Below are 16,455 nucleotides of genomic sequence, written 5' to 3'. Positions count from 1 at the left end.
GAGAAATTCAACCTTGTTCTGCCTGCTTTCTGGTTGAGAAGTTAAGTTTGCTGAGATGAGTTTCAGGTTGCAATCTCACATGTCATTTCTCTGCTGTCCGATCTTCCCCAGTACTGACCCAGCTGTCACATCCAGGTGTGCAGAATCTCTACAGGCGTTAAGTACCTTACATATAGAAAGTGAGGTTCTAACAGCAGTAGTAGCAGGACACTGTTCAAACTTGGTTAACAACCGGCCAGTGTTTGTGCTACAGATGCTACATGTGTTCAGCTATTTTGGCTTTTCAGTGGACTACAGGGACCACTGGAGGCTGCTAATAAAGAGGTAAGATCATTATGTTACAGTTTAATTTCTGTGGAGCCTGGAGGAGTAGGAGAGCTCATGCTCTCCTGTTCACAACAACACCATGATTACAACAGCAGGACAGAGATTGCATTCTTTGCAGCAAGTAACTCATATCCCAAGCCCTTAATGCTTCTGCATCATCTTGAAAGCTCAAGGAAGGAGTGTGATGGAACACCAACCAGTCATCTGGATTGTTGCAGCCACAAGAACACTCAAGCTCAGTGCCATTAAGGAGAGAAAACTCTACTTGATCCTCACTATTACCACTAAACTCAATATCTATGCCCCCCACCATCAGCTCACTGTAGCTACATTACATACTATCTACAACAGATACTGTGGCAACTCACCAATCTTATTTCAATAACACCTCCCAGCCTTGTGACCACCAAGAAGAACAAGAACAGTATTGTCATGACAACACCGTCTGCCAGCCCATCTCCAATTCACAAGCCATCCAGTAAGAACACTGATGTCATTACCTCAATAAATATATGCCAAGAAGAATCCTTAAATGCCCCCAAGTGACCTCCTCACTGTGAGTTTATCCCCCAGCTGAGGTCTAGGAGTGTATGATGCTTGATTTTCCTCACTGAATCACCCGGATCGGATCAAATTTGAGTTACTAAGCCTTTCTTGGAATACACAAAAGCTCCTGAGTGAAGGAACTTACCCTGCTTACCAAATCATCAAAGAAGTCAGACAAGACACATGCTAACAGCTGTTTATTGACTATCATAGTTTAAAAATGAACATTGTGTGCACAAACAATTAATAGATATAGATAATTATAGATAGTGTTGCTTAGCAATTTGAGTAACAGAAAGTTAACAGGCGGAGTTACTTAACAAAATGGATTATAAGTTATACTAGACCAATTACCAAAGAAAAATCTAATTGTAAATCTTCAATAACGGCTTCTTGTTTTGGGTTTTATTTGTAAGCATTTCTTCAATTCTAGAGCATTAATATTGAAAGTTCTTTAATATCAAGTTTAAACATATTTGTTACTGTAGGCAATTCAATGAATCACTTTAGTTCAACATTATTTGCTAAACTAAGGGCTGAGATAGGAAAGCGTTTCTGAAGTGTTTTCAGGAGAATATTCTTGATCCATATGTTTCCAGCCCAATGAGGAAAGAGGCATTGATTCTAGATCTGGATCTGGGGGAGGAAATGGCTCAAGTAGATCAAGCGTCAGTCAGACAATGTTTCTGGAACAATGATTGTAGTATCATAAGATTTAGGTTAGCCATAGAAAAGAGTATGAAGAAATCCAGAATATTAATACTACATTGAAAGAGGGCCAATTTCAGTGGGGCGGGGGTGGGGGCGGGGTGGGGGAGGGGTTGTGGGGTGGTGAGAATGGATTTGTTCTTGGTAAATTGGAATCAAAGATTGGCAGGCAAAGCTGTAAGGGAACAATGGGGTTCCTTTAAAGAGGAGGTAGTTTGGCTACAGTTAAAGTATATTTCTGAGAGAAGGAAAGTAGGGTGACCAAAGTCAGATTTCTCTGGATGATAGAAGAGATAGAGAGTAAGATGAAGCAGAAAAATGGATGTATGACAGATGCCGGGTTGATAATACAAGCAAGAGCCAGTCTGAAAAAAGAAAGTTCAGAGTGGAAATGAAATCGGAAATCAGGGAGGCAAAGATAGAGTATGGGAAGATACTGGCAGCTGACATAAAAGGGAATCCAGAAATTTTCTATCAGCATATAAATAGTAAAAGGATAGTGATAAGAGGGTTGGGGCTGGTTAGGGACCAAAAAGAGTATCAATACATCGAGACAGAGGGCATTACTGAAGTACCAAATGATATTTTGCATCTGGCTTTACCTAGGAAGAAGATGCTACTGAAGACATAGTGAAAAGGGAAATAGTTGAGATACTGGATTGGCTAAAAAGTGATAAAAAGGAGGCATTAGAAAGGCTGGATGTACATAAAGTTATTAAGTCATGAGGACCTAATGGGATGTACCTGAGAATGCTGAGGTAAGTAAAGATGGAAGTTGCGGGGGCAGTGGCCATAATCTGCCAATTCTCCTTAGATACAGGGGTTGTTCCGGAGGACTTGAGAATTGCAAATATTACATCCTTATTCAAAAAAGGATGCAAGGATAACCTCAGCAACTTCAGTCAGTTTAACCTTGGTGGTGGGAAAGCTTCTATAGATATAATCAAGGACAAAATTAATAGTCACTTGGACAAGTGTGGAGTAATTAGGCAAGGATAGCATGGATTTGTTAAAGGCAAAGCATGTGAACCTAACTTGATTGAGTTTTTTTGATGCAGTAACCTTTCTTTTATTCATTCATGGGATGTGTGTGGGCATCTCTGGCTAGGCCAGCATTTAATGCCCATACCTAATTGCCTTTGTTCAGAGGGGCTTTTAAGAGTCAACCACATTGCTGTGGGTCTGGAGTCATTTATAGGCCAGACCAGGTAAGGACAGCAGATTTCCCTTCCCTAAAGGGCATTAGTGAACCAGGTGGGTTTTTATGACAATCAGCAATCGTTTCATGGTTATCATTAGACTTTTTAATTCCAGATTTTTATTGAATTCAAATTCCACTGTCTGTCATGGCAGGAATTGAACCTGGGTCAAAACAAAAACAGAAATACCTGGAAAAACTCAGCAGGTCTGGCAGCATCGGCGGAGAAGAGCAAAGTTGACGTTTCGAATCCTCATGACCCTTCAACAGAACTAAGTAAAAATAGGGAAGGGGGTGAAATATAAGCTGGTTTAAGGGGGTGGGGGGGAGGGGGGGGTTGTTGGGGCAAGCAAGCAGTGATAGGAGATACCCAAAAGATGTCACAGACAAAAGAACAAAGAGGTGTTGAAGGTGGCGATATTATCTAAAAGAATGTACTAATTAAGAGTGGAGAGCAGGACAAGCAAGGTAGCTCTAGTGAGGGTAGGGTGAAATAAACGATGGGTGGAATACATTTAAAAATAATGGAAATAGGTGGGAAAAGAAAAATCTATATAAATTATTGGAAAAAAACAAAGAGGGGGAAGAAACGGAAAAGGGATGGGGATGGAGGAGGGAGTTCAAGATCTAAAATTGTTGAACTCAATATTCAATCCGGAAGGCTATAAAGTGCCTAGTCGGAAGATGAGGTGTTGTTCCTCCAGTTTGCGTTGAGCTTCACTGGAACAATGCAGCAAGCCAAGGACAGACACGTTGGCAAGAGAGCAGGGTGGGGTGTTAAAATGGCAAGCGACAGGGAGGTCTGGGTAATGCTTGCAGACAGACCAAAGGTGTTCTGCAAAGCAGACACCCAGTCTGTGTTTGGTCTCTCCAATGTAGAGGAAACCGCATTGGGAGCAACGAATGCAGTAGACTAAGTTGGGGGAAATGCAAGTGAAATGCTGCTTCACTTGAAAGGAGTGTTTGGGCCCTTGGACGGTGAGGAGAAAGGAAGTGAAGGGGCAGGTGTTGCATATTCTGCGTTTGCATGGGAGGTGCCGTAGGAGGGGGTTGAGGAGTAGGGGGTGATGGAGGAGTGGACCAGGGTGTCACGGAGGGAACGATCCCTATGGAATGCCGCCGCGGTGGGGTGAAGGGAAGATGTGTTTGGTGGTTGCATCATGCTGGAGTTGGCAGAAATGATTGAACCTGGGTCCCTAGAGCATTACCCTGGGTTTCTGGATTACTAGTCCAGCGACAATAACACTACACTATCACCTCCCCTCATTTTGGATGGTTAGTTAGAGTAATGTTGTTGATGTGTACCTGGACTTTCCAAAGGGCATTTTATAAAGTGCCACATAATAGACATGCCAGCATTGGGAAAGTGGCAGCATGGATATGAAGCTAGCTGAGTGACAGGAAACAGTGAGTTGTGGTGAACAGTTGTTTTTCAGACTGGACAAAAGTGGTATTCCCCAAGACTTGGCACTCGGACCATTGCTTTTCTCAATGTAAATTAATGATCAAACTTTTGTGTGCAGGACACAATTTCAAAATTTGCAGGTAACACAAAACTTGCAAGTATTATGAACTGTGAGGAGAATAGTGATAGACTTCAAGATGACATAGACAGGCTGGTGGAATGGACCGACAAGTGGCAGATCAAATTTAATTCAGAGAACTGTGAAGTGGTACATTTTGTAGGAAGAATGAAGCAAGGCAATATAAAATAAACAGCACAGTTTCAAAGGAGGTGCAGTAGCAGATAGACCTGGGGGTAAATGTGCACAAATTGTTGGAGATGGCAGGGCAGGTTGAAAAAGTGGTAAAAATGATGTAGGTAAACCATGGCTTTATAAATGGAGGCATAGATTCCACATTCAATACATTATGATGAACCTTCACAAACTTCTGTGTTGGTTTCAATTAGACTTTGTGTCCAATGCTGGGCATCACACTTTAGGAAGGATGTGAAGAGTTTAGAGAAGATGCAGTAAAGATTTACGAGAAAGGTTCCAGGGATGAGGAACTTTAGTTATGTGGATAGATTGGAGAAGCTCAGATTATTCTCCTTAGATAAGCAAATGTTGGGAAGAGATTTGACAGAAGTGTTCTAAATCATGAGGGATATAGAAAAGTAAGTAGAGAGAAACTTCCCATTGGTGGAAGGGACAAGAACCAGAGCACACCAATTTAAGGTGGCTAGCAAAAGTATAAATGGTTGTATAAAAATGGTTTTACACAAGTTGGGATATGTAGTGCACTGCCTGAGAGTATGGTGGAGGCAGATACAAGTAGGGCTTTCAAAAGAGAGTTGGATAAGCACCTGAAAAGAAAAAAAAATTGCAGGGGTATGGGAAAGGACAGGGTGAGTTGGATTAGCTAAACTGCTGGTGCAAGAACTGTCATGAGAAAAATAGGCTGAATGGCCTCCTTTTCTGCTGTAATCATTCCATGATTCGATAATTCTATGAGCTGGATCTCTTATTATTGCATTATAGTTGCAATCAATGTCTGAGACTGCTGCAAATTGTCAAAACTGCTTTAGATGTAAGCCTCTTAAATAGCTTCCAAGTTAATGCCATCACCTATTGGATAGATTAGGGTCTATATGTTTGTGCTTAGAAATGTTTTTAGATCTTATATGACCTTGTCCTTACGAGTGGCATATTCCAGTTTATCTTCCTCCTTCCTGGGATGGAGATATTAGCTTGTGGAGTTGGTGAAACTCTTTGCGGAGGTTTATCTGTTCCACTCAGATCCTCTGATCCAGCTGAATCCACTTTACGCCTGAGTGACAGTACCTGCGAACTGGCTTAATTCTCACCTCCCTTGATCTCAGACACTTGTGTATCTAAGTGACACATTTATCTCTGCCTGTAACAGGATAATCTAGCTGTACAATCTGGCTTTTATAAGCACTTACTCTTTGCCCTACGTATAAATTTGGTTGAATGCATTGGGTCAGAATGGAAACAGTTAATCAGGGTGGCCACAGGCTTCTAGTGTAGTACAGCCGATGATTTGTTTGCTGAGCATATTGTAGCTGTGTGAACAGACCCCCAAGGCCAAATAGGAATGTCCTCAATAATGTGTTGTTACCCATTGATAGAAGGTACAAAGACTGAAGCATTCCTTCAGCAAAAGTCCATCTGCTCAGCCAAATGTAATAGAGTGCATGTAAATCCTGGGAAACAAAAAGGAGTACAGCTAGTGAGGCATACTGACAGTCACTTAATATAAGTTATAAGAAAGGGTATAAATGGATAGGTAGACTGCACCTAGGAGTTGAACAATAGGATTCCTCCATAGTAGAACCTCAGCTGGAGTGAGGCAGTGACAGAGATCGCATCATTGTAATTACTGTATCTTGCTTTTTTGGTAATGTAGCCTAAAGGTGGAAAATACCACAATATCTTTGTTATATTATTCGTAAAGAGCTAGGAGCTAATCGTCATGTGAATAACGGGGTGCCATGTTCACTGTCGCGCTGCAGTCATGTGCCGAGTAACATTGTATCAGTCTATCAGTCCAACAGCCGCATGGAGAGCAGCAAGAAATAAACTCAAATGAAATTCCAGCATTTTGAGTCATAAGTGTGATTATTTCTAACTTACAGGAACCAGAAGGCATAAGAGTCCTCTCACTGCTTTGAAATTTTGCTGTTTTGCTGATTTTGAATTCTGTCACCAGTATAGCTAGAACTAATTTTAATACATGTGTAATAATGGGCCATAACTTTCGACTAGCTTCGGAAAGTGCTGGCCCACAGAAATTAGAAGACTTAAATGCACACTTACTTGATGTTGAAAATTGCTTTGCCACTTCCGTTCGCTGGAGTTGCTGGGGCCTGCATTGAAAGAATCCTCGCAGGCCCCAGCGAAGTCTTGATCCAGCTTGGTCAAAGAGGCCATGCCTCCTTTTTTGACAGCATTTGCTACCATAAAGCAGGTAAGTTTAAAGGGCCGAGGTTGGGGAGGAGGAGGTGGTATGCTGGGGTCAGCAGGGGAGGGAGTGGTGTGCCGAGGGCCAGGGGGTGGGCGGTTTTCTGAGGGCAGGGAGGGGGGAGGGGTGTTGTGCAGAGGTCGGGGGTGTGGTGGTGATGTGCTGAGGTTGGGTGGGGGGGATGGTTGTCCAGAGGTCGGGTCTCCTGGTTGTCTGGAGGTCGGGGCGTCCAGGGGTCGGAGGGTCCGAGATCGGTGGAGGGGAGGGTGGTCCCCAGAGTTTGGGAGGGGGGGGGTTCCCCAGAGATTGGGGGTGGGAGTGGTTGGTATGCCGAGATTGATGGGGGGGATGGTGTCCTGAGTTTGTGGAAGGGGTGGTGTCCCAAGGTTGGGGGGCTGGGGTGTGGTGTGCAGAGATCGGGGCGACTGGAAGTCAGAGGGTCCAAGTTTGGGGAGTGGGGTGGTCCGAAGGTCGGGTGGAGAGGGGTGGGGGTTCAGAGGTCGGGTGGGGAGTGGCAGGGGTCCGGAGGTCTGGGAGGTGGGGTGGTGTGCTGAAGCCAGGGAGGGGGGGACGGTGGTGTGCTGGTCAGCAGGTGGTTTGCCGAGGTCGGGGTAGGGGTGTCCAGAGGTCAGTGAGGTCAGAGGGTGAGAGGTCAGGGTGGGGGGGGCTCAGGATTTTGGGTAGTGGGGAGGTGTCCAGACGTTGGGTTGGGGGGTAGGCATCCTGAGGTCGTTGGGAGGTCTGGAGTTCGGGATGGTCCGGAGGTTTCGTGCATGTCCGGAGGTTGGGGAAGGGGTCCAGAGGTGAGGGGGGATTCTGGAGGTCGGGGGGGGGTGCGGGTGTGGTAGGTGGGGGTGTTCAAAGGTCGGGTGTTCCGAGGTCTGGGGATATGCGGGGAGTCCTTTGGGGGAGGGGGTGGGGATGTGGGGGAGTCCCGTGGGGTCGGCCTGGGTCTTTACAATAGTTACCCTGAAATTAGAAGAGGTTTTAATTCTTCTAACTTTTTCTCTTGGTGGAACCATCTCATTTTCGGATGGTTCTCAGCGCAGTGCAATTGTCCACAGGAAGCTAGCACTTCCGAGCAATTGCTGTGCAAACCTTTATTAGGAACTTGCCAGAGGGATTCCTCAGTGCATCTTTGGGGTATCCCCCAAAATTGACGCTGGGGAGCGCGGAAGTTACGGCCAATGTCTGATTTGACAAGCTTAAATCCAAATTACGTTTCGAGACAAATTTTGCCAACTTTACGTCTGCTAGGTAGAGATGATTACAGAAGAAAACAAAGAGAATCTTATTCTCACCATAGAGAGAAACTATGGGCGGAATCATCTGTGCCAGCTGGCGTTGGACGTGCTCAGTGGTGCAAGCAGACAATATAGCAAGAAAGCCAAAAATCGGTTTCATAACGCCATGAAACCAGTTTGTGATCATTCCCTCAGCCCGTCAATGGCATTTCCCACCATCGGACGTCAGGAGCCTCATTGTAATACATCAGCATTTCATTATAAGGCTAGCCTGCCCAAATCATCCGTCCACGCTGGATCGTTTGCCAAAGTCGTACTTGGCAGGCTGCACTTCACTCGGGACTTTGAGGTTTGTTTGCCTAGCTTGCTTCAGGCAGCACTCAGTCATCAGTGCCAGGCTTTACAGATAGCACCATATCACTTTTAGCAGGGCTCACAGGCAGGTCTCTACCTACCGGTCCAGCCATGAGGCGAGGGTGGCTTTATATGGCAGCAGGGCTAGGGCTGGCTTGGGAAGGGGGAGAAGTGGCCTCAGGCAAGGGAAGAGGCTGCAGGGTGAGGGCTGTACTGCGGAAGGATGGTGTGTGTGGGGGCACAAGTTGATTTGTGCAAGTGGCCTCAAGAGGGCGAGGGCTGAGGAGGCAGTCTCCAGAGGAGATGAGGCCGGATGGAGATGTGAGGGTGTGTGTGAAAGAACGACTGATGATGTCCCTTGAGCTGGCAGTGAGTGAGATGCCAGTGAACGTATGATGGACTTGAGTGTGTGAGTTTAGAGTGATGAGATGGTTGCCATATCCTGACTGTACAGGTGAGATCGTTCATCCTCTATCTGCATTGGATGGCCAACCTCTTCTGTGCAACATTGGCACTGAGCACCACAACCATCGCCTACCAAGCCGGAGTGGTAATGTTGCTGCCCCTCCTGCGGCCAGAGCGGGGGTAGAGGACATCGCAGCGAGCCTCTACAGAATCCAAAAAGTGCTCAGGAACACATCACTAAACCTGGGGGTTGCAGTCTTCTTGCCTTTTAGGGCCATGTCTTTTTTGCAGCAGTCCTCGGCTGGAAGCACTGAGAAGTGTGCGTGCGGCTGTACTTTAAATGTAGCGCCCAGCGTAATGAAGCAGCGAGGTGATGGCATGACAAGTGAATTGGAGCCCACTCACCATGGAAACGGCATGTTTCCCTGGAATGCATAATTAATGCAATGGGTTTGGGATGATATGGCATGAGAAGCCGCCATTGGGTTCGGCAGGTAAAACATTGTTTTACCCGCCTGCTACCGCATGAGTGAAAATCTGGGACGATTCTGCAGTATGTCTAACAGAGATATGGAGAATCGAACAAGATGAATGCCAAGATTTCCTTAATACATTCTAAATTCAAAGTAAAAGAAGCTCTTGCCATAAAATTGAACACACATCTATCTGCAGAGTCTTCCTAATTTGATGTCAATTACTTCTAACAGTTAAGTGTAGATTTTGGAAGATATCAAAGTTAATGAGACACATGTCCCTAGTTATAATAAGTTCTATATTTTAATCCCCCAACTTCCAATCTACCTTTACCAAGGGGTCCTACACAGAACATTGCATATTTATGTCACACTAAAGAGCTACTCATGGCTTCAGTCTCAGTGGTGGCTGTCTTATCACTGGCAACAAATGCCCTACTTTAAATAAACACCCTCAGAGCTTTAATTTGTTTCACTTCCCTATCCACGTTCTAGCAAAATATTTAATCACTGACTCCATATTGTGTGGCCACTTTTATTGAAACTATTTTGAGAATATAATTCAAACACTTTATAAGGCTGTTTCCTTTCAATCCTCAATTGGACACATATCACTGGTCCCCTATCAGTGCTGGGTCAAAATCAAAAACACTGAGACCCCTACCACCTAGTAAACAAAGGCAGCAAACATGTGAGGACACCACCACTTCCAAGATGCCCTCCAAGTCACACACCATCCTGAGATGGAAATATGCAGCTGTTCCCTCAATGTCACTGGATCAAATTCCTGATACCCCCTACCTAAAAGCACTGTGTGAGTGCCTTTATCATACAAACTGCAGTAAATCAAGGACAAGGTCCATCACCAGGATGAACTACAGACGTGGTCAAGCCACCATTGACGCCATCCCAAGAACAAATATAAATAATCATATCCTAAGCATAAAATCACAAGCTGGCAAGTTTTTAAGCAAAAACTGGGCTGGATTTTCACCTTCAAGTTGGGAAATATGGTTCAGCCATTTCCCAGCATTGTCTTCCTGACTTCCTGAAGGCATACAGTTGCCTTCACAGTTGTGGCAGCAACCCCTGCTGAGCTAAATCTATTATTGAGGCTTAGAACTCGAGTGCATTCATAATAGGGATACATTGTACAGATGAATAAAGAAACCCGATAGACCTCAATACATATAGTCTTTGATGTCGCCTGACCAAATGTCCAACCATCTGCTTTTTTTTCAAAGACTCAATGGAGTTTCAGTCAAAGAAGTCTGCCATCTGTTCAGTGTTTTTCAAAGTCTAAACTGACCTCTGGACTTTAGATCGATGTAAAAACTCAAATTGCAGAGTCCAGGTTACCCATTTAAATAAGATTCCCAATACTGTTGGATGCATAAGAGGACTTTATCCACTCAATAAGGTATTGTAATGCATATGGTCACTTAGCTTTTAAAAACTGAGCCCTATGTTCAATCACTGCACTGAAACATACTTAAGTCATCATACAATATTTCGTTATGACATTTGAAGTTGGCCAAGTCTTTGAAACATACCTGTCAAAAGGCCCCTGACTCCATAGTAGGCTTCCCCCACATTTCATGAATTGACTTACATATGGTTCCCACAGCCTTCAGGAACTCACCTGCTTTGATAAAAGTACCAATGTCAGGGAAAACTGCACTTGCATTAAACTGCGATCCAGTCATCACTATACGTAAGTGTAGGGTCCTAACTCACTACATTCCCCGCTCTGCGGAAAATGGCGGACATCGAGAATGGCCTGATAAGTTTAAAATTGAGGTGTTGAATGCCTCCAGTTTGGGCCCCCGATGCGGCGTTCACTCATGGCCAACATTTCTCCAACACCGAGAAAAAAATTGTTCAACTGGCCATTAAACGCATTGCTCTTTATGGAATATCGCCATGCAAAATGTCTGCCACATCTGGCACATTTTAACTTCTCACTCCCACTTCAAATTTTAATTCATTATATAGTACACTTTAAGGTATTTCAAGGTTAAGTGATACAGATAGATTATTATGAAAAACATCAAGATCAAATTAGAGGAGCAGATATGTGTACAATTTGTGGAGGTGTGTAAATACAATAACAATAGGGTAATTATATTAGGTGATTTCAACTTTCCCAACATTAATTGGGATAGACATAGTGTTAAGGGCTTGGATGGAGTGGATTTCTTGAAATGTGTACAGGAGAACTTTTTAGGTCAATATGTAGAGGGTCCAACAAGGGACAGTGCATTGCTGGACCTAATTCTAGGGAATGAAGCCGGACAGGTGGCTGAGGTGGTGGTGGGCAAGCATTTTAGTGATAGCGACCACAACATGGTACAGTTTGAGTTTGTTATGGACAAAGAAATCGGCAAGTTGCAAAAAATTGTTTTGGATTGGGGGAGAGTGGATTTTAGTAAAATAAGGCAGAATCTGGCCAAGGTAGACTGGGAACAGTTACTTGTGGGGAAATCTACAGAGGAACAGTGGGGGGTGTTCAAAAAGGAAATGGGGAGGGTACAGGCTCAACATGTTCCCTCTAGGGTGATAGGAAGGAGTAACAAGCCCAGAGAACCATGGATGACCAGAGATATTCAAGAGAAGGCAAAGAGAGGCTTTTAGCAGGTACAAGGGAAGAAAATCAGCAGAGGTATTAGTGGAGTACAGACAGTGCAGGGTGGAGCTTAAGAAAGCAATTAGGAGAGCAAAGAGGGGATATGAGAAAGCTCTGGCTCATAAAAGTAGGGAAAATCCCAAGATATTTTATAAGTATATCAACGGGAAGAGAATAACCAGGGAAAGAGTAGGGCCCATTAGGGATTAAGGGGGCAATCTATGGGTGGAGCCAGAGGACATCACTAGACTAAAAAAAAAACAAAAATACCTGGAAAAACTCAACAGATCTGGCAGCATCTGCGGAGAGGAGGATAGTTAACGTTTCGAGTCCGAATGACCCTTCAACAGAATTCTGTTTATTTTGTTTTGGATTTCCAGCATCCGCAGTTTTTTGCTTTCATGACATCACTAGAGTGTTGAATGAATACTTCACGTCCGTCTTCACCCAAGAGAATGAGGATGAAGGTATCGAACTCAGGGAGAGACTGTGAGGTTCTTAAGCAAATTGATATAGGGAGTGACAAGGTATTGGAGGTGTTGGCAGGCTTAAAAGTGGACAAACCAGGTCCAGATGATTTGTGTCCCAGGCTGCTGAGGGAGGCAAAGGGGGAGACCGCAGGGGCTCTGACCCAAATTTTTAATTCCTCTCTGGCCACGGGGGCGGTGCCAGAGGACTGGAGAACAGCTAATGTGGTTCCGTTATTTAAGAAGGGTTGTAGAGATAAGCCAGGGAACTACAGGCCAGTGAGTCTCATGTCAGTGGTAGGGAAACTATTGGAGAAAGTTCTGAAGGAGAGTATCTATCTCCACTTGGAGATGCAAGGTTTGATCAGGGATAGTCAGCATGGCTTTGTCAGAGGGAGGTCATGGCTAAGAAATTTGACTGAATTTTTTGAGGAGGTGACCAGGTGTGTGGATGAGGGTAGTGCATGTAGTTGATGTAGTTTATATGGATTTCAAAAAGCCTTTGACAAGGTCCGACATGGGAGAATTATAAAGAAGGCAAATGCACATGGGATACAGGACAATTTGATAAGGTGGATTCAAAATTGGCTTAGTTGTAGGAGGCAGAGGATGATGACAGAAAGATGCTTTAGTGACTGAAAGCCACTGTACAGTGGCGTACCACAGGGATCTGTGCTCGGTCCCTATTATTTGTCATTTATATAAACGACATAGATGTGGGGGGTAGGATTAGTAAGTTTGCGGATGACACAAAGATTGGCAGGGTGGTTAACAGGGAGATTGAGTGTCTTGGGCCACAGGAAGATATAGACGGGATGGTCAAATGGGCAGATAAGTGGCAGATGGAATTTAACCCTGAAAAGTGTGAGGTGATACACTTTGGAAGGAGTAATTTGACAAGGAAGTATTCAATGAACTGCATGGCACTTGGAAGTTCTGAGGAACAAATGGACCTTGGCGTGTGTGTCCATAGATCTCTAAAGGCAGAGGGGCACGTTAGTGGGGTGGTGAAAAAGGCAACGGGGACACTTGCCTTTATCAATCAAGTCATAGATTACAAAAGTAGGGAGGTCATGTTGGAGTTGTATAGAACCTTGGTGAGGCCACAGCTGGAGTACTGTGTGCAGTTCTGGTCGCCACATTATAGGAAGTATGTGATTGCACTGGAGGGGGTGCAGAGGAGATTCACCAGGATGTTGCCTGGGATGCAACATTTAAGTTATGAAGAGAGGTTGGATAGACTTGGGTTGTTTTCGTTGGAGCAGAGAAGAGTGAGGGGCGACCTGATCGAGGTGTACAAGATTATGAGGGGCATGGACAGGGTGGATAGGGAGCATCTGTTCCCCTTAGTTGAAGGTCAGTCACAAGGGGGCATAAGTTCAAGGTGAGGGGCAGGAGGTTTAGGGGGGATGTGAGGAAAAACTTTTTTACCCAGAGGGTGGTGATGGTCTGGAATGCACTGCCTGGGAGGGTGGTGGAGGCGGGTTGCCTCACATCCTTTAAAAAGTACCTGGATGAGCACTTGGCACATCATAACATTCAAGGCTAAGATAAAAGCAAAAAACTGCGGATGCTGGAAATCCAAAACAAAAACAAAACTACCTGGAAAAACTCAGCAGGTCTGACAGCATCTGCGGAGAGGAATACAGTTAACATTTCGAGTCCGAATGACTCTTCATCAGAACTAAGGGAAAATAGAAAAGAGCTGGTTTAAGGGAGGGTCGGACAGGTAGAGCTGGATAGAGGGCCAGTGATAGGTGGAGATTGCCAAAAGGTGTCATAGACAAAAGGACAAAGAGGTGTTGACGGTGGTGATATTAGCTAAGATATGTGCTAATGGTGACATTAAGGGTAGAAAGCAGGATGAGCAAGGTACAGATAGCCCTAGTGGGGGTGGGGTGGAGGGAAGGGATCAAAATAGGCTAAAAGGTAGAGTTAAAACAATGGATGGAAATACATTTAAAAATAATGGAAATAGGTGGGAAAAGAAAAATATATGTAAATTATTGGAAAAAGGGGGATCAGAAAGTGGGTGGGGATGGAGGAGAGAGTTCATGATCTAAAGTTGTTGAACTCAATATTCAGTCCAGAAGGCTGTAAAGTGCCTAGTCGGAAGATGAGGTGCTGTTCCTCCAGTTTGCGTTGAGCTTCATTGGAACATTGCAGCAGGCCAAGGACGGACATGTGGGCATGAGAGCAGGATGGTGTGTTGAAATGGCAAGCGACAGGGAGGTCTGGGTCATGCTTGCGGACAGACCGAAGGAACACCATTCGGACAGTCTTTCGGACTCGAAATGTTAACTGTATTCCTCTCCGCAGATGCTATCAGACCTGTTGAGTTTTTCCAGGTATTTTTGTTTTTGTATAACATTCAAGTGCTGGTAAATGGGATTAGGTAGGTAGATCAGGTGTTTCTCACGTGTCGGTGCAGACTCAATGGGCCGAAGGGCCTCTTCTGCACTGTGATTCTGTGGTTCTGTGATATTGTTGCAAGAACTCATCTGGTATACAGTAGGTCAGCTTCTTGGATGATGGCTGTAAAATAAACTTGCCAAAACAGGTTGTTCCAAACATTGAATCTGTCAAAACCTCTCTATTATGTGATGTTGTCTTTTTATGTAACTTCAAAATGGATGGTGGGAGACAAATGGATTTTTGTCAAGAGATCCTCTTCCTCCAGGTACCATGCTCCAAGAGGGCATTAGTAATCATGGACTTACGAATAAACACACAAACGTGGAGCAGGAGTAGGTTACTTGGCCCCTCAAGCCTGCTCTGCCTTTCAATAAGATCATGACTGATCTGATTGTAACCTCCCATCTACCCCTAATACCCTTTCACCCCCTTGTTAATCAAGAACTTACCTAGCTCTACCTTAAAAATATTCAAAAAACTTTGCTTCCACTGCCTTTTCAAGAAGAGAGTTCCAAAGACTCATGACCCTCTGAGAGAAAAAGCTTCTCCTCATCTCTGTCTTAAATGAGCGAAGCCTTATTTTTAAACAGTGACCCCTAATTCTATATTCTCCCACAAGAGGAAACATCCTCTCCACATCCTGTCAAGACCCCTCAGGATCTTAAAGGTTTAGATCAGATTACCTCTTACGCTTCTAAACTCCAGTGGATACAAGCCTAACCTGTCCAACCTTTCCTAATAAGACAGCTTGCCCATTCCTCGTATTGGTCTAGTAAACCTTCGCTGAACTGCTTCTAACACATTTACATCTTTCGTTAAATAAGGAGACCAATACTGTACACAGTACTCCAAATGTGGTTTCACTAGTGCCCTGTACAATTGAAGCATAACCCCCCCTACTTTTGTATTCAATTTCCCTGCAATAAAGATTTCCTAATTACCTGCTGTACCTGCATACTAACCTTTTGTGATTCATACACTAGGATACCCAGATCTCTCTGAATCAGTTTGCTGCAATCTCTCACCATTTAGATAATATGTTTCTTTTTTATTCTTCCTTCCATAATGGGCAATTTCACATTTGCCCACATCATACTCCATTCGCCAGATCTTTGCCCTTTCACTTAACCATCTATGTCACCTTGTAGCCTCCTTACGTCCTCTTCACAACTTACTTTCCACCTATGTTTGTGTTGTCAGCAAATTTAGCAACCATACCATTTGTCCCTTCATCCAAGTCATTTATGTAATTGTAAAATGTTGAGACCCCAGCACTGATCCCTGTGGCACACCACTCGTTACATCCTGCCAACCAGAAAAAGACCCATTTAAAGCTACCTTCTGTTTCCCGTTAGCTAGCCAATTGTCTATCCATGCAAATATGTTACCTATGCCATGAGCTTTTATTTTCTGCAATAGCCTGTGACATGGCACCTTATCAAATGCTTTCTGGAAATCTAAGAACAGTTCATCCACATGTTCCTCTTTATTCACAGTAAATGTGACCCCTTCAAAGAACTCCAATAAATTGGTTAAACATGATTTCCCTTTCACAAAATCATGTTGACTCTGCCTGATTGCCCTAAACCCTTCTAAGTGCCCTGCTAAAACACCTTTAATAATAGCTTAGAATATTTTTCCTATGACAGATGTTAAGCTGAGTGGCCTGTAGTTTCCTGCTTTCTGTCTCCCTCCCTTTTTGAATAAAGGAGTTACATTTAGTATTTCCCAATCTAATGGAACCTTCCCTGAATCTAGGGAATTT

The sequence above is a fragment of the Cetorhinus maximus genome, chromosome 7 (genome assembly GCF_964194155.1).
Source record: "Cetorhinus maximus chromosome 7, sCetMax3.hap1.1, whole genome shotgun sequence".
In the NCBI taxonomy this organism is placed as follows: domain Eukaryota; kingdom Metazoa; phylum Chordata; class Chondrichthyes; order Lamniformes; family Cetorhinidae; genus Cetorhinus; species Cetorhinus maximus.
Note: the sequence above shows the minus strand (reverse complement) of the source record.